Source organism: Psammomys obesus, unplaced genomic scaffold (genome assembly GCF_907164565.1).
Source record: "Psammomys obesus unplaced genomic scaffold, mPsaObe1.curated_primary_1811, whole genome shotgun sequence".
NCBI lineage: Eukaryota > Metazoa > Chordata > Mammalia > Rodentia > Muridae > Psammomys > Psammomys obesus.
Window position 1 is genome coordinate 53,835,412 of NW_026585644.1, and position 23,611 is coordinate 53,859,022.

General features: G+C 37.6%; 1 protein-coding gene and 1 non-coding gene across 27 annotated transcripts in view; one reads left to right on the forward strand and one right to left on the reverse strand.

Moving 5' to 3' along the window:
* Nrxn1 (neurexin 1) overlaps positions 1–23,611 on the reverse strand; it is a 1,203,268-nt gene that overhangs the window by 550,554 nt on the left and 629,103 nt on the right. The gene's annotated exons all lie outside the window — the stretch shown is intronic.
* On the forward strand, positions 3,220–3,327 carry LOC129691577 (U6 spliceosomal RNA). Its single transcript, XR_008722499.1, has one exon. It is a non-coding gene; the product is annotated as a U6 spliceosomal RNA (small nuclear RNA).

Here is a 23,611-nt window from a genome sequence, read left to right on the forward strand (position 1 = left end):
TTTTAACTAAAAAAAGAAAAAAAAAACAAATAGCATTTTAAGTTCTATGTTTTTGGATGGAAAAACTTACTAATACATTTTCCCCCTAAGTTTTTAATGCACTGATTTGTTAGCTTTCTGAGACATGTCTTGCTGTGTAGTCCAGGCTAGCCTGGAGTTTGCAATCCTGAGGTCTTACTTCCCCCAAGGCTGGGTTATTGATGCATATCTCCATTCTGGAGAGAACTGTTTTTACTGTATGTGTCTGAATGCAATACTCAGATTGGCAAAGTTTTGAGGAGTGCTGCCAGCAAAGGTCAGTAACTACAGTAGAGTCAGGAGTGAGGTTCAGGCCTTTGTATAGGACTTGTCCTTGGGCAAATACAAACATAGGAATCTCTAAGGTTTCTTTTAGTGTAGAAAACTTGATAATTCCATTCATTCCCCAGACATAGGACAGCTGCATCATATGTGACAAATTTCCAGTTGGTTATATCTGTGACCGATGAGAAGCTAAGGGCTAAGAGGCTAGATACTCCCTTCATGCTGAAAATATCTTGGACAAACAAAATTCAATTGGAGCCTGGGGCTGGTATCTTATTTCCTTACAAACAAAAACTTCTCACTCAAAAGCAAATTACGATATAACTTCGAATGAATTTCCTAATGTTGCTTTGGGAGCATCCAGCATCTTGTTATGTGATACAAATGAAAAACAGCCTAGCCTTTGCTCTGCTCAGTGCTGTGTCTCTGTTATTTCCAGCTGGGAGGGTGACTTCTCTTCCGTGGTGACCCAGGAGAGGGGGAAGGGCACAGAAGGCTTGCGAAGGTCTGAAGACTTTGCAGTAGCTTAGAGGAGTGGCGGTGCTTTATGCTGATTGAGCGTGTGGAAGGAACAACTCAGGAGCACAGCTTATCTCCTTTCACCTAGTCTGACAGAAGAAAGACAGACATGTGCCATAGGTGCCAAGGGACCGAAGCTACACTGTTTTCATGTCTTTGATGTGTTTTTATTAATTTACTAATGAATTAATTAAAAAGAATAACTGCATAGGAAAGTTTATTTTTATTTTTATTTGAGATGCATTTTCTGTATCAGTCATATTCCCCTTCCCCCCATGGTTTCTTTTTGTCACATTAAAAGAATTTAAATTAAGAAACTTTATTTAAATAATAATTCTAGGATAAAGTATATTTCCAAAAATGAATATCAACAGTCAAGCTACCAAATGTGAATAAGAACCTAGTAAAAATGTGGCACTTGGAAAAAAAAAATGATTGGAGGTAACATTCCTTTGGATTCTTAGGTAGCAGCCAAAGCTGAATTTCCAGGTCCTTACTGCCCCCTGCTGGCATATCTTGTATGTGGCGTATGCTAGGCACGGTAAGAGAGCCAGCCATCTCTCAAGAAATGTCAGAGGAATAAATTAAAAAGAAAAGAAAATGGCCAAAGAGGAGAACTCCCCCTTTCAGTGGACTAGGGGAAAGGGATGGGGGGAATAGGGAAGCAGGGTAGGATGGGTAGGAGGTGAGGGAGGGGGCTTCAATAGGCATATATAATGAATAAATTGTGAAAAAAATTAAAATTAAAAAAGAAAGTCTTTGAAAAAGAAGCCTATGATGCTACGTTTGGCCTTTTTGTTTGTTCTCTTGAATATAATGGTTAGTGGGAGAAGTATGGGGTGGACTGTGCTCTGTAACCTGACCTTCGTTATAAGAAGTAGGCTTAGCTCTGACTCCTACGCACTGCTGTGTGATCTTGTGCAAAGGTCTTTACTCTGAGCTCCTCTCCTTTAGTTTCAGTTAGAAATTGCAATTGAGGGATTTGTGTGTGGGAGGGAAGGTAGGGGGCGTGGAGGTTGATTATACATTAGAACATGCTCTTTAAATGACACATCGTGCTTTGCAAGCTGAATGTGAGTACAAGGAGAGTAAGGGACGATAACTTCCTGGATGTCATCAGAAGGGAGAGACACCTCAGCTAAAACTGCGGGGCCACTGAATTTCAAATTTCAATCATCACTGCTTCCCGAGAATTTATTGGCCATCTTTGGCTACCATATTTTCAGTGTCTCCATCATCTGAGATGGGATCATTTGTGAGCCCCTCCTTGAATGCTAGCACTTCGTATGCTTCTGTGCCCCATACAGACTACACTTCTTTCCTTCCTGCATTAGTGCCTCTTTGTACCAGTGTCACTCAGTCCTCCGCTGCCAAGTGCCTAATGCCTTCTTTGCATCATGACATTTGCCCCTTTAGGACATTAATAAGCAAAGGTTACTTAACTCTTCAATAATCAACCTAATAAATTCTAAATGACTGACAAGGGAGTGGTGGTCCTCACACAGGGCAAGGAAAAACACATACAGGTGGGCACAGGATAGTGTGAGATTTCCAAAGTTACGTCAGACAGGCTGTATTATGCATTTGTGAATTATTTACTTCAAGAAATTTACACTGAATATTTTATAACATAGTTGGTGACGGATACCTAGTTCCCCAGAACAGTCAAACCTTACATAGGAGAACTAGCATACCTTTTCAAACTGACCTCTCCTGAGGACAGACAGATGGAAACAAGCAGGGGATGGGATTCACTCAGTTACTCTGTAATCTTTACTCCTCCAGGTTCCAGCCTTTTGTTGGTCTTTAAGGAACAGAAGTTTTACAAACCAAGTGTGAGGCCCAGACCTTCCTTCTAAGGAGCAGACACCTCATCTTCACACCAGACCATATAATTCTTTTTTTTTTTTTTTTCATGGAATTACCACATACATTTAAGTATAAGAATGCATTCTTGGGCATGCAGGCAGTAGAGCTCCTGTCTCCATCAAAATGCCTGGGTCAGCATTTTGCAAGCACATTTGTTTTTCTAGTGGGCTTTATTTTGGCAATGCATTTGCAGCTCCAGTACTTGAAAAGGTGAGTTTGGGAGCTGGAGAAACAGGTCAGTGATAAAAGCACTGGCTGTTCTTCCAGAGGACCCGTGTTCAGTTGCTTACACCTACATGAGGACTTACAACTATCAGTAATTCCAAATTCATGAGATCTCTCTCCCTCCTCTGTCCTCCATGAGCATGCGCACAGTGCACAGACACCCATGAAAAGTTAATAAATAAGTAAATCTTTCAAAAAATACATTTTAAAAGGAAAAAAAAAACAAACAAAGAAAGGGAAATTGGTAAAGAAATCTGTAGCTAACAATAATTTTCATGATCCAGCCTTGAAAATACAATTATAGTGCTCGCTTCGGCAGCACATATACTAAAATTGGAACGATACAGAGAAGATTAGCATGGCCCCTGCGCAAGAATGACACGAAAATACAATTATAAAATGAATGTTCTACATATACTTTAACTATTTTATAACTTTTCCTAACATTTTTAAGACAGTCTTGTGTATTTAAGTCACTACAAATACATTTTATGCTTGCACTTTTTATGTATGTTGAAATAAACTTACAAGACAAGTCTAATAGGTTTTTAGAAAATATAATATGGCTTTAAATTCCTTAAAAATATAATCTAGCTTGCCATGGTGATGCACGCCTATGATCCTTGCACTTGGGAGGTAGAGGGTAGAGGTAGAAATTCAGGGTGAGAGAGTCTAAGGCTACACGAGCCCATAGACTCAGGCTCCAAGTGAGTTCCCTAGTAAAGGGAACAGGGACTGTACTGTCTCTGACATGAACTCAGTGGCTGGCTCTCTGATCACCTCCCAATTGAGGGGGGAGCAGCCTTGCCAGGCCACAGAGGAAGACAATACAACCAGTCCTGATGAAACCTGATAGACTAGGGTCAGCCAGAAGGAGAGGAGGACCTCCCCCATCAGTAGACTAGGGGAGGGGTATAGGGAGAGAAGAGGGAGGGAGGGTGGGGTTGGGAGGAGATGAGAAAGGGAGATACAGCCTGGATACAAATTGAATAAATTGTAATAAAGATAATACTGATAATAATAATAACGCAAAAGGAAAAAGTTGAGTGTATGTGCCTGTATGTGTGCATATATGCTCCCAACCCCACACATGATTTTATATGTACAGATGTATAAATCTTTTGTCAGTGCTTTCTAACATAAAGTACTTTTGTGTGGATTATTAGATCTGGAGTGACGTGCAAACAACAAATATGCCAGAGGTCTGGAAAAAAATTTAAGGTGAGCTAAGAGAGGGACGACAGATACGAAGAAAGCATCTATTGTCTTTTTCCTGTCACAGCACTATCCTGCACCCAGTTCCCACCTCCCACCTGTTCTGTCTTCTTTCTCCACTTCTGATTTCTTGTTTTGTGTCTCCACAGAGGCCTCTGTCAATTAGACTGAAAGAACTTCATGCAAACGCTTCACTTAAGAGAGTACCTTTCTAAATTCTCAGCCACTATTAAATAACTAATTTTCTCCTATTATTTAGTACTCTGGCAACACCATCTAATTAAATTAGTGGACATTAGGTTGTGTGGACAATTAATGCTCTTCTTTGATCTTGACATGAGGACCAACTGAGTTTTCAAGAGAGAAACTAGTTTAAAGAAGAATTAAGCTAGTGGCAAGATTTCACATCTAAGTGAAAATTTCATTAGGGAGACTTCATGCAGTTCAGATGTAAAGAGTCTTAAGGATGGCGTGAGTGACATTTTAGGACTCAGATCCTGTCCTGGGTATCTGTTTAAGCCCTTCCAATCTTCTTTAGCATCTTGTCTCCCTGAAACATGGGCTATATCTCCTTGGGCCATATCTGCTAGCTTCCTTCTTTACAGAACTGATAAAATCACTCAAAACTAGAGATGTCAGAATTGGTGAAATATTTTCTAAATTTTCTTAAAGCATTGAAATATAATTTTTTCTTTTCCCTGAAATTGATGCTGAGGAAGAGCCGGAAGTCATCTGCAACACACAGGAATTCTGACTTCCTGGTCTCAGGATAAGGGTGGATTTAGAGATGGAAAAGGGGATTGACTTGAGAATATTAGGTTTCTATTCTGTTCATTTTGCTAGACCAAGCTCAATGCAGCCTCAAGAAAGCAGCTTTCCTAAGTTCTTCATGTAACATATTTTTGTGCATCAAATGTAAGAATAAATGCCACACCCACTCCAGTGTTGCCAGAGTAGCATGTCAGTAGATTGTGCTACAGGGCAGGAGACACGCTTTCTTCAGAAATTCGCTCCCTGGAGGTCCCTGGCAGACTCCCCACCGCCTGGCAAAGAGACATATTCTGAGATTTCTGTGCTTTTCGGGAGCGGTCTTGGGAATGGAATTTTGAATTCTTTGATCTTTCTCTGTGACTCCTGAAACAGCACAACTAATTTTATAAAGAAATTTATTATTAATAGATTATTAAAGGCTTAAATAAAAATAAAATGTAAAAAAATAAGTTTAAAAAAGTAATAAATTAGATTCAGTATCAAAAGGCATTATAAGAATAGCAAAAAAAAAAAAAAATAATGGGCTCCTTCTTAAGAAAAAAATAACATGAGAAGTATGGCTGGCACGAGTTTACCCCTTCCTTCAGCGTCTTGTTCCTAGGGAAGATTATAAATCTTTAGCAGGACATATGGGAGGATGGTTGACAAAGGTGAGTTTAGACTTTGGCAGGTATTTGACTTGGCTCGGAGGACTATTACAGCTCCTGACTTTCCTCTTCACTAGTCAGTGATAATGAAACCACAGTTTGAGGTTTTTGTTTCTTGTTTGCGTTGATCAGAAAGTCCCTAGGCCAAGATTTCTTGTGGGCACTGCCCTATGTTAAAACATAAACTTTGTATCCCTGGTAGAAGTCGGAATGTTCTTGGAAGCATGCCAATTTTAAGGTGCTTCCTTATGAGATCACTATAAAATTATCAGCTTGACTTCAGTAAAATTGCAGCAGATTCCAAAGCCTCACTGGTCTCTGTCTGTCAATTCATTGCCGAAACCGTGTCTTCTTGTAAAGCCTTGTTCTCCCGCGGATGCTGGGAGCCCGACTGGGCCAGTCCATGGCAAATAAAGAACATATATTTGCCTAATGTGATAGACCAGAACCAGAACATTTTCTCCAATTATTACAACCAAAGGAGGAGCTATTAGGAAATATCTATCAATCTATCTATCTATCTATCTATCTATCTATCTATCTATCTATCTATCTATCTCCAAACATTCAAAGTAGACACAGTTTAAAATTGTTTCTCTTGGTTTACATTTAAAGCAAGACCTTGGTGGAAATCTTCCAGCTGTATACCCAGGGATAGATACTCTTTAACAAAAAGAATATTGTTTTGCAAATTTTCAATGAAATTGTAGGCTCAAAAGAGTAAGCTTACCAAACAGTAATAAAACTAACAGGCTTTGAGAAGTAGAAACAAAATAAAGATTCCTTAAACCAATGGGAACTTTGAGAGAAACTGGGTCTATCAACAGATAGAAAGTAATGAAAAAAAAAAAAAAAAGGACAGCATATCTCTACTGTGTAAAAGTGACTCACTTGGTCAGAACCCAGTTCTGAAATGGAACTAAGTAATAGGAGCAAATTTAATCTGTTTTTTTGTTTGTTTGTTTGTTTTTGCTTCTCACTTTTGTTTTGTCTTCTCACTTTTTCTTCTACCTGATGAAATAATGGGATTCAAACTAAGTGAGAACCAATGAATCACCTTCAGCTTAAGTGGACAACTGAATCTAGTGCTCAGATTCAGAGATTTACTTCCCTGAGTTCCAGATGGATGGGGATGTTGCAGTCTTATGTAATACCCAATAATAATGATACTTAAGCAGCAGCTATCAGGTGAAAGTTTGGATGGGTAGGATATCACAAGAACAATCCACATGTGACCTGATGTGCTAGATGTATTAACAGTATTGTGTAACATTACATTTGGGTTATATGTTTAAGGTGTATACAAAACATAAATGAATTTTGTGTTGATAATGAGGTCATATTCCCATCAGATGTCATCATATATATGCAAGCATTCCAAATGCTGAAGGTAACTCAAAATTCAAAACAGCTTGGCCCCAAGCATCTTGATAAGGTATGTCAAGTATACCTTAGTCAACTCTTAATAAGTAATTCCCAGTCAGTGAGCTTCTCAGTGTGCTTTGCATACATTTCCTCATGTAATCCATTAAGAACAATGGAATTATCACTAAATCAGACATGAAGAAGCACACAGATAGGCAAATCATTTGCTCAAGACTAAGCTAGTGGCAAGATGAAATCAAGATTTAAGTCCAGGCAGCTGTACTTCACAGCCTTTGTGTGTGTGTGTGTGTGTGTGTGTGTGTGTGTGTGTGTGTAACAGAGAGAGAGAGAGAGAGAGAGAGAGAGAGATTGTATTTGCTGGGACTAGGAAACAAACCCAGTACTAGGATCTCCTGAACATTAGGAAATTATCCAGCCAACAGTTTTCTATTTTAACTCTCTCCTACTAACACATTCTCCACTCCAAATTTCATGTCTTTGAAAGTGTTTTCTCAGTATTTTTTATTTTCTGTATAATCTTGATTCCTATGACAAGAAAAAATATTCAAATAATACTTTTCACATCTGTTAGGATGAGAAAAGCACCATAAAAGAAGACAAAGTCTTCAGAGAAGACTCATTCCTAAACTTAAAGGAAGAGACAGAGTATAAAGTTAATCCTTAGAGAAGCAGGTACTTTCATGGTCTGTCTGAACCTTTAGTTTAAAAAATGGGGGAATTGTTGCATGAAAAGAAGTTTTATAATCATTTCTTTATATTTCAGCATCATTATTCCACCCATATTTAAGGACCACTGTTTTTCTATGAAAAGTTCCATCCTTGCATTTTTGCATAGACTGCTATTTGACTCTGCAGTCAGGAAGATCCCTCATCTGAGTAGCCACAAGTAGGTGCAACACAACTGGCGAATGTGGACAAGAAATTAATGACATGCCAGGTACTAGCATGTGAACTTACATAATTAATTTCCATTTCATATAGAGTATTTGCACATCTTCCATGTGGGTGATATTCAGTAACTGATTCTGTTTCTTGTACCTCTGAAATCATTCTTTAGGAGAAATGGTGCATTATGGGGGGCAGCAGCCCCACAAGCCCTGGGCTCTAGACCCAAACCCCATACAGAGTGTCCAACTGAGTTTTATAGATTCACCATGTAAACCATCCCTTTTTGAGACTTTGAGACAAGGTCTCATGAAATCCAGACTGGCCTTGAACTTCCTTGGAGCTGAGTATAGCCTTGAACTTCTGACCCTCCTGCCTGCTGAGTGCTGGGACTACAGGCATGCATCAGGATGTTCATGTGACTTAGAGCTCAAACTTACGGCTTTGTGCACGCTAGGCAAGCAAACAGTCTTCCAACTGAGCCTCAGCTTGTTTCTCTAATCTCACTCACATATCTCTACAGAAACAAACAGAAAACAAAAGTAAACACATAACAAACTAAAATCCTACAACTTCAAAGGGTATGAGGACCCTAAAAGATAGCTCAGTAGGTAAGCAAGGGACCTGATGAACTGAGTTCGATCCCTGGGGTTCCCACAAGTTGTCCTCTGACTTCACACAGGTGCTGTGGCATTTGCACTGAATCTATAACACCTTGCGCACCTCCACCAAATAATTTATTGTAATAAGAAATTAAACATCAAATAGCATTTCTCTCTCCCTGCCCTAAAACACAATTTTCAAATTTTGTAAACTATACTCCATTGACTACGTCTAGCTTCAATCTGCTGCTTTACTGTTTATAGTGTACAAAGATTTCCCAATGGAAAATGATACAGTCTCTTCTCTGGGTATCTAAAGTGTGCATCATTTTAGTGTTCAGCCTCCCTGGCACCCTCTTTCCTTTAGAGGTCACAGCTGGGATTGTCAGTATGAGGACTGTACTTATCTCTTCTCATTCACATCATTTTCCATTCCTTTTCTCTCCATCTTTCCTATTAAGCTATATGCTAAAAAACACTGTGCCACTAGTAAATATGTTTGCCCTTCACTTATTCATTGAGCCAATGCTTTTGGTATGCAATATTTATATCTATGTCTGGGAACCATAAGAATGAATAAGCTAGAATGTCACATTACCATCCAGAATAGTCAAACTTTCACTAAAATGATGGTATACATGGGATAAATATTTCCAAACTCCACTAGAAATTACTTTCTAGAATACAGTAGATTCTATAATATATTTCACAATAGAGTATTTATGATTGACACTATAAATCTCTTTGGTGTTATGCCTGACACAAAATCATTCTAATAATATTTATCATACACTTACGATGTATACCCAACAAGTTATTCTATTTAGTCTTCATCATGATTGTTGAAGTTGGTTATATCTTCATTTTACCAGGAGAGGAATTTGGCTAAAAAGCTCGCCATTTCCCCAAGGCTGTCTTGCTCATGGGAGCTGCCAGTACTTGGCTAGATAGCTTGGTTTTAAGCAACTTCATGCTGCTTCTACTTGCTTACTTGGCTTTAATAAATTGCTGCTTTTTTTTTTCCCAAAATGGGATTTTAAAAAATGTAGCAACAATGAGAAAAATTTCCTCCAATGACTCCAAAACCAAAGCACCAGCAATATTTTTACTGACATAGATTGTGTGTGTGTGCGCTCCTATGCTTGTGTATGTTAGAAACTGATTGATTTCCTATATCACATTTCCATTTACTCATTTATCTTTGAACTGGCTAAAGTTGAAGGGTAACTTGGAAAGGCATTCTGTTAGTCTCTAGCTATAGAAAAAACTACTAATCTGAAGTTGAATGAGAATTTCAATCTCTTTCACTATGTGTGTTTGTCTCTTTCCCTGTCTCTGTTTCTGTTTCTCTCTTTCTGTCTGTCTTTCCACCTACCCACCCATCTGTTCATATAGTCAGCATCTGATTTCATTTTTAGAGTGCCATGCAATGAATTAAGAGACAAATTATAAATGCTAATGTAAAAATGGAGGACAGATACTTTTGACATGTAGTAGATTTTTGATGGGACATTCTAATTTGTCTTTTTGAAGGAGGGAAGAGTTCTTTATGGATGAAGTCACTCCTGGTACACAACACAGTCAAAATCCAGGTCCACTAGCTTTCAACTCACTAGAGCCCATGTATCCCACCTTACAGCTCTGATGCTGTATAAGTTTATGAAGAAACATTCCTTCACTCATACATATGCCAACAACAGGAATCTCCTTCAGTTCCCAATGGTCGTGGACCTTAGACTTTCATTTAAACAAAGGATATTCCTCCAGCTGTCTTCTTATGCACTGCCAGAGGCTAAGAGGAGGCACCCATTTGCAGCATCCTCAAACAACAAGAACAGAAAGATGGGCCTCAGCATTCTCTTTTCCACTGGGAGAATCTTGCCTGAACCAATTTAAATCTTCTAAACAGATCATAACTCCAATCATGCAAAAGGTTTTACAGAGGTTAGGCCTTGAAATACAAAACCTTCTTTTTGATTTAACCATGCAAAACATGAGGAAGACAGGGGTTGCTTTTGCATGAGGCATGATTGTTTGCTGCTTCATGGGACTGTGTGTTAGTGATCTAACACAACAGGACTTTCTTTAAAAGTGGGCAGATATAATATTTTAATAGATTTTTAGCTACCACTGTCCAATTAAAAAACACCAGTTGGTCACAAGATACAGTCCCAAACATCTCAGTCTTATTTGCATGCTGCTTCCCTAGCTGACTTCACTCTGACACACCTTCCCTTATCCAATCACTCTCAGTGCATCAGCTTTCCTGTCCTGCGTTCTTCCTCTCAGTTTCTGACTGTACTCCCCTCTTCCTCTGCACCCCTTCTTACACTTAGGAAAGGGCACAGACAATCACTTACGCATTTTCTGATTTAAGCAGTCATTTATTAGCCCTATCCTAGGCATTGAGCATAGAATAAAAGAAAATCAGAACTACCACTCTCTTACCAACACCTAATGAATTCTCACGAGCTGTCTCAAGTTCATTTCTTCCTGAAGTTTCCATTTCTCTCTGACCTGTAACATGCTCCTCTCTTATGAATTCCAATTGCTTATTTCCTAAAATATAATTACATATTTTTATACCCTACCATTATCTCTCATGAGCTTTTTTCCCTCTGTTTGTCAATCAGAAGTAAGCATCATGCCAACTGCATATGAGCCAAGTGTCATATAACTCTGTGTGCATTGTATCTTCATAAATAAATTTCAGGAGCAAACAACAACAACAACTATTTACTTAAGTTTTCTACTCCCACAAAGGCCAACATCTTCCAAAGTTTGTACTCAATAAATTTACTCAGTAAAATAAGCGAATGAATGACATGATGAATAAGAGAATGAATGAATGAAAATAGAGGAGGGAACAGATTGAAATGCTGTCCTTTGATAAAAGTTCTTTACTTATTTGTAAATGCTTCAGAAAGAACATAAGAGGGGATCAAAACAAACAAACAAAAAAGGTGTTCTGGATTGATCATGTGAAGCAGAGAGAGGGTATAAATGTCACTGCTGTAAAGTTCCTAAGATAGGCCTCACCCCCTTTGAAGAGAGAGCGGAGAGCACTTTGCTGGCATAACTTATTCTGTTCTTTGTCTCTGAATCAAAAGACAAGGAGGCAAGTTCTCGCCTTAGATAAATTATTTACAGTATTGATCTAACTGCCTGAACTGCTTTAAGTTATATGTGAATTAACGACAACCATTTTACATTTCCTTGTATGGAGCCTGTGAATTCAAACAAGTTTTTAGAATTTTAAAAATGATATTCAGAAAAACATTATCTCCCATAGCTTATGTCTGTCGGCCCCAATGACACACATGCAAGTAGCATTATATGGACTGACCAGGATGTAGTTAGGATTATATGTGTATGCACATAAATACACATATGATGAAATGAAAATTAGTTTAAAAAGACAACGAATTTGAAGAAGAGTATGGAGGGATAAATGAGAGAGATTGGAGGGAGGAAAAAGAAGTGAAAATGTTATAATTAAATTACAATCTCAGTTTAGTGTCATCTTTTCTTAGAAATGGAATTAAGGAGGGGTACCCTTTACCTTTTTACAACAGTTACTATATTTTTTCCTATCTATAAATTTCTAGAACATCTGTTTTAGACTCTGTACTGAATTATTTATTATATTTCCTTGGGGTCTTTTCCTAGCATCCAAAGGTTCAGGACCCATCCTGTCCTGTAAAGAAAGCATGTTTCTCCTTCTCTGCTCTTATTCGGAGCCACAGAGTGGAAACCTCTTTTGCACTTGTGATTAGCTAATTTTCACAATCTTAAATCAATAGGAGCAATAGACCTAAGCACTCACTTCTGCAGAGATAGTTTCCCTGTGACAGTGTATATATTCCTAAGAGACTGGTGTGGTGGCAAAAGCCTTTAACCCAGCACTAGAGAAGCAGAGGCAGGTGGATAGCTGTGAGTTTGGGGCCAGCAAGATCTACACAACAAATTTCAGGACAGCAAAGACTACAAAAGGGCCCTGTCTCAAAAAACACAAACTAACACCTAATCTAACACAGCACTTGCTAGATGGAGATATTAAGTTGAACATTTCTGTGATAAAGTAAGAATTTTATCTGACTATGACAATGATAAAAATTAGAATATTAATCCCTAAATATTAGCACAGTTTATTTTTCCTGAAGCTGGGCATGATTAAGGTCTAAAGGAATATGGCATTCATGCCTTTTAAAAACTGCTATGCTAAGAAGAAATAAGCACACATACTCCTGCAATTTAAACACAAATATATTTTATAATTATATAATTTTTAGAAATAAAATTTGAGTTTCCAGAAATACTATTTTAAATACTTTGATTTCACAATGTGACTGTTTATAACCCAGGTGTATAAACAAGCCTTAACAATCATAATGACAGCCTATGTTGGAGATAGGTAAATTTCATATGAAACTTACTAATATCAGCAACAACTTATATGCTCACAACACACACACACACACACACACACACAGTAAGTTATTTACAGTAAACATTTTACAAACTTCTTTCGACAGATGTCTGCTGTGGAATCCACCACTACCTCACAATTTTATTACTGTATTGGAAGCACATTAGAGACAGTTCTTTACAAAGAACAGTGACAAAACTTTGAACAGAGAGCAATGACTTCCCAGAAGCAAGGTAGGGGCATTGATTTGAGAATTTTTTAAAATTGAGAAACAAAGACAATTGTTGCCAACTGATTGCATATAACTTCATAGCAATAGAATAGCAGCAGAATTCACACTAAGTAAATTGATAGCTGAAGTTATATGTTAAAACACAGTTTAATACATTTTCCCTGTACAGAACTCACTTTTATGAATACTTGCAAATTTGAATCCAGCTTTACAGTGTGAGGTATGTTTTCATGGCTCATATAGAATGTAGTAATAATCCCACCATTCATGATGGAAAAGTGCCTATGGATGGGGAGGGGATAGACTTTCCTAGTGCAGTGATGAAGATATCATCTTTTCCAACATGTCTAGTCAAGTTGCAGACATCCTGATACTGCTCTGCCTGTGATGTAGACAATGGCATGGATCCATTATCTAGAGCCGTAGCGTGACAAGCCGTGGCCGTGTGAAGCATTAGACACACAAAGATGTCTCACGTTATTTAAAGGAAAACTCCCCTCACATGCTATGCACAAAGATGCCTTTCTAGTAGTTATGTGACACACACAGTCCTAACTTATGAGTCCTCTCACTCATATAGGTATTTGGAATTATGGTCAATATTCAAGAGAATGTCATTATAATCTCTAAAAGTGTGTTCTGTCTAATAGTATTACGAACAGACCAATTTTATAGGCCTCTGGTTTTTAGATTTTCTATTCCCATTTTTATGTATAAAGGTTAGTAATAGTCACCAAATAGAAAAGTAAAATGTATAATATTTTACTTAGTAGTAATAATTAAGTTTCAGTAGTAACATTACTGAATATATTTCAAGCTGCTTCCTTTGAGAAATTTGTTAGAAAATTTGATGTTAAAATGAATTGATTTACCTTAGGTCCAATTGTTACTGGAAACTGTATCCTACCAATGTATGTGTGTATATGTGTTTTTGTGTGTTCTGTGCATCTTGTAGATCAGACACATGCAAAATATATGTATTCATTTTATAAAAGCTGAACATATCCATTATATAGTGACTGTGCCCTAGACAGTGAGGAAATCTGTGAGAACACCCATAGTGCCTGCAAACAGATCCTATGTAATGGGGGCACAGAAAAATAGGGAGATGAAGTAGATAGTACAGTGTTCTGTTGGGGGAAACTGAACCAATACAATGAGAGAAGGCGGGGTGTGGTGGCACATGCTTATAATCTCAGCACTTCGTGGAAAGAGGCCGAAAGATCAGGGGTTCAAGAGTGGCTTGAGGACAAAACACATATTTGTGGCCAGCCTGGGCTATATGGTCAGAGTGAGGGGCGGGAGGAGAGAGGTAGATGACAGTAAAAGTGATGGTAAAGTCTAACAGTGTGTGTTGGGAGGGGTCTCCTTGAAAAAAAAATGCGAAAGGAAGCAGGGGCAGAGGATGGCCTGTCAGAAAGAGAGGAGAGAAAGTGGGAGAAATAGATTGCAAGAAGGCAAGTAGGCAGGAAGGCACTGGTGTAGCAGCTACCTCAAGCTTGCAGCAAGAAGCTACTGAGATCTCTGCATCCATTCCAGGCCACCTCCCCACACCACTCAATACAGAGGTAATTAATGGTCTCCCCTTTCCTTTGAAGGAAAGATGCAAATACTATGTGTTTACTATTAATTAAGAGACATGAGCACCCTTCTCAGAGGTGAACATTTCACATTATTGCAGTAAAATGGAAGCTACGAGGCCTTCAAAGGTTAACTTTGAATCTTAACACAGAAGCTGCCTTTTTACTATTATGCCTGAAATTCGGAGAGACCCTTCTATTGAAACTTCAATGAAAACAAATTAAGACTAATTTTTTTTTTTCTCTAGCCGTGATTAAATAAAGGACTCAGCGATTTTTCATTTAGGGGAAATTTTCTTTGCTTTTGCCTGCCACCTACCATAACCTCCCAAAGAATGCTTTAAAGAAAAAGAAAATATTTAATCAAATTACAATATACCAGGAAGAGTTGAACTGCATATGGACATAGGTGAATGTCAGGTTGTAATTTATTGAGTGGAAAATAAAAGGGATTGCCGAATAAAACTTTTGATTCCTTGCTGTAACTTTTTTTATATTCTAATTTGCTATTAAAATAAAAACTGCAACTATGTACCAATTATTGTTCTCATTAATGTGAACAGCGCAAAGAAAGAAGTCATGTGGGCTCCGGGTTAGGGCACAGTCCATCTCGGCAGGGAAGGCATGAGGAGGAGTGTGAGGCTGCTGGTTCACATTTAAGAAGTAGAGGGAGAGGTCTGGCAGCAATCAGCTGGCTGGAGTCCTCTTCTCATTTCTCTCCGTCCAGGACCCCAAAACCTGCATTGGTCTTCCGTTAACAGTTTCTGGAAAACTCGCCACAACACGACAAAGGTGTGCCACGTTAGCTGACCACAGACTCCCCAATCTAATGAATTTGACAACTGAAATTAGCTACCACAACGTGGACTAGAGTCAGTTCAAGATCAGTCTGCACAATATAGTGAGACCTGGGCCTAGAGAAGCAAGAAGCTGTGATTTTATTTATTTATTTAAATTATTGTTTATTACAATTTATTCACTTTGTATTTTAGCTGTAAGCCCCCTACGGCTCCCAGTCCCACCCTCTTTCTCTCTTCTCCCTCTATGCTCCCCCCCCCCAGTCCACTGATAAGGGAGGACCTCTTCCTCTTCTATCTGACCCTACCCTATCAGGTCTCACCAGGACTGGCTGTATCATCTTCCTCTGTGGCTACACCCTCCAGAGGGAGGTGATCAAAGAGTTGGCCACTGAGTTCATGTCAAAGACAACCCTTGCTCCCCTTACTAGGGAACCCACTTGGAAACTGAAGAAACTATGGACTTCCTTTGAGCAGGGGGTCTAGGTCCTCTCCTTGCATGGTCCTTGGTTTGAGTATTGGTTTCTGCAGCTCCATTGAGCTCAGTTTTTTGGCTCTGTTGATTTCCTTGTGGAGCTCCTTTCCCCTCCATGTCTTGCTATCTCCCTTTTCTTACAAAAGATTCCCTACACTCTGCCCAAAGTTTGGCTATGAATCTGAAAATCTGCTTTGATACCCCAATGGTTAGAGTCTTTCAGAGGCCCCATGTGGAAGACTCCTGTCCTGTTCCCTTTCTTCTCCTACTTTCAATTTCTATCCTGTTTTCCCTTCTGAATGAGGTTTCAGCCTCTTCCCTACCATCCTCCTTGTTGTTTAGCTTCTTTAGGACTATAGATTTTAGTATATTTATCCTATAGTATATGGCTAATATCCACTTATAACTGAGTGTATATCATATGTGTCTTTCTGCTTCTGGGTTACCTCACTCAAGATGATCATTTCTACTTCCTTCCATTTGCCAGCAAATTTCATGATTTTCTTGTTTTTAATTGCTGAGTAGTATTCCATTGTGTAAATGTACCACAATTTCTGTATCCATTCCTTGGTTGAGGGCATCTAGGTTGTTTCTAGATTCCAGCTATTACGAACAAAGCTATGTATGGTTTAGCTTCTTTCGAATATATGCCCAGGAGTGGTATAGCTGGATCTTGAACTAGCACTATTCCTAATTTTCTGAGAAAATGCCAGATTGATTTCCAAAGTGGCCGTACAAGGTTACATTCCCACCAGCAATGGAGGAGGGTTCCCTTTTCTCCACAACCTCTCCAGCATATGTCATCCCTTGAGTTTTTGATTTAGCCATTATGAAGGGTGTGAGGTGGAATCTCAGGGTCGTTTTGATTTGCATTTCCCAGATGACTAAGTATGTTGAACATTTCTTTAAATGTTTCTCTGAAGTCCAAGTGGATCAAATACCTCAACATAATACCAGACACACTAAATCTGTTAGAAGAAAAAGTGGGAAAGAGCCTTGACCTCTTTGGTACAGGAGACAACTTCCTGAAGAGAACACCAACAGCACAGGCTCTAGAATCAACAATCAATAAATGGGTTTCATGAAACTGAATCAGAAATGACAGCCTACAGACAGGGAAAAGATCTTCATCAACCCTACCTCTGACAGAGAGCTAATGTCTGGAATATATAAAGAACTCAAGAAGTTAAACACCAACAAACCAAGTAATCCTATTAAAATTGGGGTACAGAGTATCTGTGATTTCTGGGGTGGTGAACCCGGAATTCTGTTGGTGTCATGTACTATTCTGCTTTATCCTTATCAAATAGATGGACAACCTACTTAGTAGGAATTTGCACTGATGTTGATTCAAAAGGAAATTCCTAGTTCCTGTGATTCATAGTAAATATAAAATTTCTTTGGAAGGCTATGAAAAGAGGCTGCAACTAGATTGGTAGAGAAGTAAGGTATTTCTGAGGTAGTGATATCTAGGAAATGAAAAATGTTTAAAAAAATAAAGAAGAAACACACAGAGGAAACAAGAGTGTGGGAAATCTTAAAAAGTACATGTTCAAGGAGATGAAAGAAGTTCAGGAATAGAAACACAAGTATGCAGTGAGCAATTAGGACAGGATAGACAAGTGTGGGGTTGGGAAGGTCAAAACTATGAATCAAGTAGGACCATCTTCTAAGCAACTGGCATAGTGTCCTGGGAAGTTCTGCGCAGTCAAATGAGCTAAGCTAATAATCATCTTAGAAAAATTATAAAAGATTCATAAATCTACTTAGAACCCACTCTGATAACAACCCCAAATAGTGAAGAAGCTATGCCAAAAAAATAAGTTGGTTTTCCACTGCTCAACTCTGTATTTACTAAAAAGAGAAAGCCAGTAACTGATGGGAGGTGGCAGGAAGACAGCATGTCTTTGTCTGCTCTATATAGATTTCTCTTTATATCTTTAACAGGAATTCCCATGAAGGCCTGAGTGGGCAATATTGAACTACAGATGCCCAACAAGTTTCATCAAGAATGGCTTTTGTGAGCCACCATGTGGTTGCTGGGAATTGAACTCAGGATCTTTGGAAGAACGAGGAGGGGCATGCACACAGAAAGGGGGGGAAGGGTGGGACTGGGAGGGGAGGAGGGAGGAGGGGCTTATGGGGGGATACAAAATGAATAAAGTGTAATTAATAAAAGTTAAAAAAATAAAAATAAAAAAATGACAATAAAAGAATGGCTTTTGTTCATATTTATTGGTCAACGTGTGATCTATACTTTCTGAGGCTGTCTCTCATACCCAGCTGCTTTGCTGCAGTGTTTGTATTGTAAGTCATGATGTGGGTTACACATTCATCAATCATTCAATTTCCAAAAACTTTTCTTCTGGTGGACATTACAATCCCAGTTGCTTGGTAATTTGTTCATGTTCTAGTTAATGTGTTTCAGGGTATACTGACTGACTCAATCATAGTTCTTCCTTTGATTTTATAATTGTCACTATGATGTTCATTTTTAAGAAAGATGCCTCTTTCTACAGATAACCTGCTCTTAAATGAATAAATTCATCCAGTATTTAAGAAATATCAACAGATTTTTATACCATTTTCTAACTTTTATAATGAGGTATAGAAAACATTCTCACATGTAGAATGATATTCACATATTTATTATCTAGGGTTTTTAAACAAAATCTTTATGCACAAACATGAAAACATTTTTCTATGCACTTATGAGCTATATTCAGTGAAAGTCATGGTTTAGTTGACATTTCTTTCTGAAACCTCAACTTGCTAGTCATCCCACAGAAGTAGCCACCCTCACTTCTCACTTCACACTTCTGACTGGTCACACAGAATGTGTGATCACTCTGAACCTGCCTAAGTAAAGTGAATCTGCATTAGAGAACAAGAGAATAAAGAACAAAGGGATGGGATAATGAAGAAAGAATTTAACATCAACACTGAGAATTTTCCTCCCACACAAATACCTGTTAGAATATTTGTCTTTTTCTGAAACTTGTCAATCTTAAAAACAGTTGTAGATCAACTGTCTATTTTCATGATGGTTAGTCTCATATTTTTTGTGGTCATTTAACTGAGGCATCTCATTCAAGAGTATGTTGAGGATCAAATTCTATAGAATTCAAACACTTCTGGTCTCCCAGGATTTACTCTTTGCACTGATGAATCAACAAAGGAGTGCAACAGAACATGTTCAGCCATGTGACATTGATCTCCACAGTGCTATGATGAATCATTAGGGACATAAAAAGAAAATACCTGAAAAGGTAACATTAGTAATTATCAACAATAAGAGAGGAGTTGATTTAGATCGGTGGTTCTTAACCTGTGGCTCACGGCCCTTTTGGGGGTCAAATGACTCTTTCACAGTGGCCATCTAAGACCAGGAAAAAACATAGATATTTATATTACAATTAATAACAGTAGCAAACTTTCAGCTATTAAATAGCAGTGAAAGTAATTTTATGGTTGGGGTTCACCACAACGTAAAAAACTGTTATGTATTAAAGGGTTGAGAATAGCTGATTTAGATGTAACTTCTGATGCATTGTTCTATACCTGTGACTTGCCATATTCTTACAGCATTTAGAAAGTGATCCCTGGTTTTCAGATGGGAGATGAGACATGGATGGGTCTTAATGTGTACACCAAAGGGCTTTTACATTAAGGTTATAGTGTGTTGCTTTTCTACAAAATTTGACATTGTGTCTGTTGCAAGAAAAGCCATTAATTGTGGTTTTCCACTTTTCATGCTAAAACAGCAATTTTCAATTTCAACCTTTTGTACATTTTTATAAGGGTGTAATTTATACCGATTTCCTCACCCCCTTTACATTACAACATAAATTCATGTAATATTAGATCAGTGGGGAAGAAAAGCCTTTTCTTTTGACTATTAAGCAAAGAATACATCTTAGAAGCATCATAAATCATGCTTGTCAGAATTTTCAAAAGACTCATTCTTGTAGAGTTTCTTTGTCTATTATTTGGAAAGTGCAGACATGAAACAATATAATTCAGTTGGGCAGCATGCATCTAATTTACACTGGCTGTCTCTTTTTTAATCTTGAGTTTTCATGAGAAGAATACAATTAACAAGTTTCAATTTATCTTCAAAACAACTGAACTATATTGGTGACCTACAGGATGACATCATCAATCGCCGTAGCATATTTGGACTCCTAAACAGTGGGAATCAATGGATTTTGCACCTAAGCAAATGGATATTGCAAGTTAAAAACTGTCAAACTAGTCATCCATGCATGATGCATAATTCATCATAAAGACATAAGCACTGTTGCTTTTTTCCATTTTTCATAATTTTCCCATAAATGAAACAGGGAGTTAAAGCAGAACATATATTTGTGTGTGTGAGCTCATTTATGCTAGGGTGTTTGACTTTAAATGCAAGATAATGAAGAAGATCATGTTTAAGTTGTCAGATTTTATATTTTAATACATTATTTAGGGATGTCCAGTTTTTAATAAAGTTGTGCAAATTTAAATGGATATATTTTTGATGTTACAGATTCTAATTATATACAATGTAACATCATAATCAACTTAATTTCCTCCAAAACAGCAGTGTATCCCTATAAATTCTAATAGCCTCCAGTTAAAACAAAGAGGAATTGTTGTAATAAGGAAAATGTGTTACTATAGATCTGATTTTTTTCACCCTAAAGACAATTCATAAAAATGAAATTGAATTGTTGCAGAGACATAAATATTAGAACTATCTTAGTAATACACAAGCAAATACCTGGAACATTGGCTGTAAGATCTCAAGGCAGAAACATAGTGAACCACTTATCAGTGGACCCTCCACAGAGACTGATTGAGACAGCTTTATTGGCTTTAAGTTGCTTTAGTCTATGTTTTGTATTGGAATACACACATTTTTCACAAGTAGTTGCTAATCGATCCCAAGTAGTTCCTTATCTAAGTGCAAGCGAAATTCGATTTGCAATAAATGACTCAGAGAGTTCTTGGTTTATTCACAGTGAAACCAGAACCACAAATACAAGAAATCCATGCTGGAAAAACTGAGAGGCAGGCCAGCACACTAAAGAAATATACAGGGTAATCACTTGGGAAGAGCTTCAGCCTAAAAATACAGACCAACATCTCACAAGATTTTCTCATCTTTGTTGGTTAAACATGTTCTTACTTTAGCATACACATATGCCACCGGAAGCTCCTTCATTCTTCTAACCCTAAATATTTCTACAGGATAAACAAACAAACAAACAAACAAACAAACAAACAGTTCTTCACTAATAAAATAGCAGAATTCAAATCCTCAAATTCTAATCTCATTTAAATGTGGAAAATTTGACATTTGTACTTCATTATCCCCATAAGTTTATTCTTTAGGATGCTTATACATTTTATCATTGATAGTCTTTTCTCCTTCCTGGAATTCTGTCTTCTATCTTTTGAGTATTTTGTTTGTTTATTTGTGTCTTTCTCATGTATGTTATCTCACTACCATAACTCAAAGCAGGCTTATCCTCTAGCTGGAAAAATATGTTAGGTTTTAAAGTACTTGCGATTGGCTGCATTTTCTTGGGCAAAATCCCATTTTTGATGCTTTAGTGATGCCATCTTTTCCAACTGTGTTTTACAAGTGCTAATTTTATCCTTCTCTATTACTGTTTAGTGCTGTACTACACCTTCTATGGACTGTCCATCTACTACAACATAATTACTTTAAGAATAGCAACAATTTGAAAAGAGAGACCATCTCCATCTCCATTGTTCTAACAGGGAAATAGGTACTTGGGATATGTAATTTTTTTCTCATCAATAAGTAAACTCAAGTCATTATTAAGTATGAAAAACCAGAGTTTCTGCCTTTACAGAGCTTAAATTCCTTTGTTGAAGGTGATGGTTTTAATAGAAAGACACAGAATAATGCAGCATATAGTGATGTATTGGATTTTTCGTAGAAAGAAAAAAAAGAGTACTTTGAAATGGATAATCAAGAATCGGAAAAGTGCTATCTGGAGAGCTGACATTTAAGTGGAGATCTGAAGCTGAGGGAAGCCAAGTGATGCCTGGTGTCTGACATAGCAACAGCAGGTGCAGAGGCTCTGTCCTTCAAGACAGGATTCTCTTTCCAGAGCAGTATTTCCCTAAGTAAGCCTAGCATGCCACAGCAGGGGCCTGAACTGCCAGTCATGTGTGGCCTGAGAAGACCTAAACCCCTATTTAACAGCTGACGCTACCTGTGGAAAGCTGTAAGCAAGAGAAATACAATTCTTAACTTTTCACCAAAAAGAATGAAAATTGTAGACAGTGGCTTACATTTACATCAGTCAGAAGGTCCTCCCATCCAAACTTAGGACCTCTGATACAGATGAGGACTGGAAGCCACTCTTAGTCTTATTCAACTGGCAGAGTGCACAGAATTAGAGAATATAGATGACAAGGTGTAATTAGGCCATCTTGCAATGGATCCTTGACCGCAAATAGCAAGGCATCATTATTTCAGCTAGCTCTCATCATCTGTGATACTAATAAAAACTTTCATATGTAACACTTGTATATAACATCAGGAATAATTACTTGATTTAATTATGCAGATGACTTTATAATCCTTATATATGTGCCCAGTAGTACTCTAATTTTTTTTTAAGGAATTCAGAATATGATGTCTGGATATAATGAATTGGGTTTATATTACAATAACAGTATGGCTTGTATCAATAACAATATTGGTTTGCATCAAAGGAGTCTGCTTCTTTATTCTGATTATAGTTCTTACTGTAGATCTGTTATTCTCTATTGCATAATGTATTGAAATATAATGTCTAAAAAACAAACAAGCTAATCTGCCAATATTATTCATTCTATCATTTAGTAGTGTATTACCTACAATACTTATTTATGGACTTAATGTTACCCAACTATTCAGAAAGAAGAGACTTAGTGCCATTAATAAGGAGAGCTTTCCTGGGAAATAGGTGGAAATTTAAACTAACACTTAAGGCTGTATCATGCAATTTTCCCAAAAATGTAAAATGTCAAACTGGGTGATGAACATGCAACTGCTTCCTGAGCTCTTCTGTGAAAGCAATAATTACCTTTAAAATATTCTGTCATGTTTCTAAGATGCAACCACAACTATGATAGCTTCTATTATATGCTTGTACTTGCTCATAACAAGTGGGAAGCTAAGATTGTGTACTCGATGAAACTCCTTTTTGCTACATTTTAGTCAATGTCATGGCTGGGAGCAGGAACCTTCATCTAGCCACATGTCTAGGTAGCTGAGAAGTTTCACCTTTTGACTTGTTTAAATTATTAAAATCTGCTACAGGCTTCCTGTCTCACAGATACTATCCAGCTTATCACCTACAAGTTCTTTGTGTTAATCGTCCTCTTACTACCTTTTTTAAGGTTATAAAAACAGGTAAAGAAAGAAGATCTAGGAAAATAAAAACCATTTTGTTAGTAAAACCTAGTGTCAGAAGTAAGCTGACAATTATGTACAGCTTGCTCTTTATAAATTAATTTCAAATGTGTAACAATGCACTCTAAACACTGCTTTGGGCTTTGTTCTGCTCTGGTTGGTTTCCTATGATCTGTTCACCTACTCTTTCTTCTTCTGAGCTTGATCTAAAGAATTTCAAAAATGATGCCTCTGATACAAAGAATTGTGCCATCAT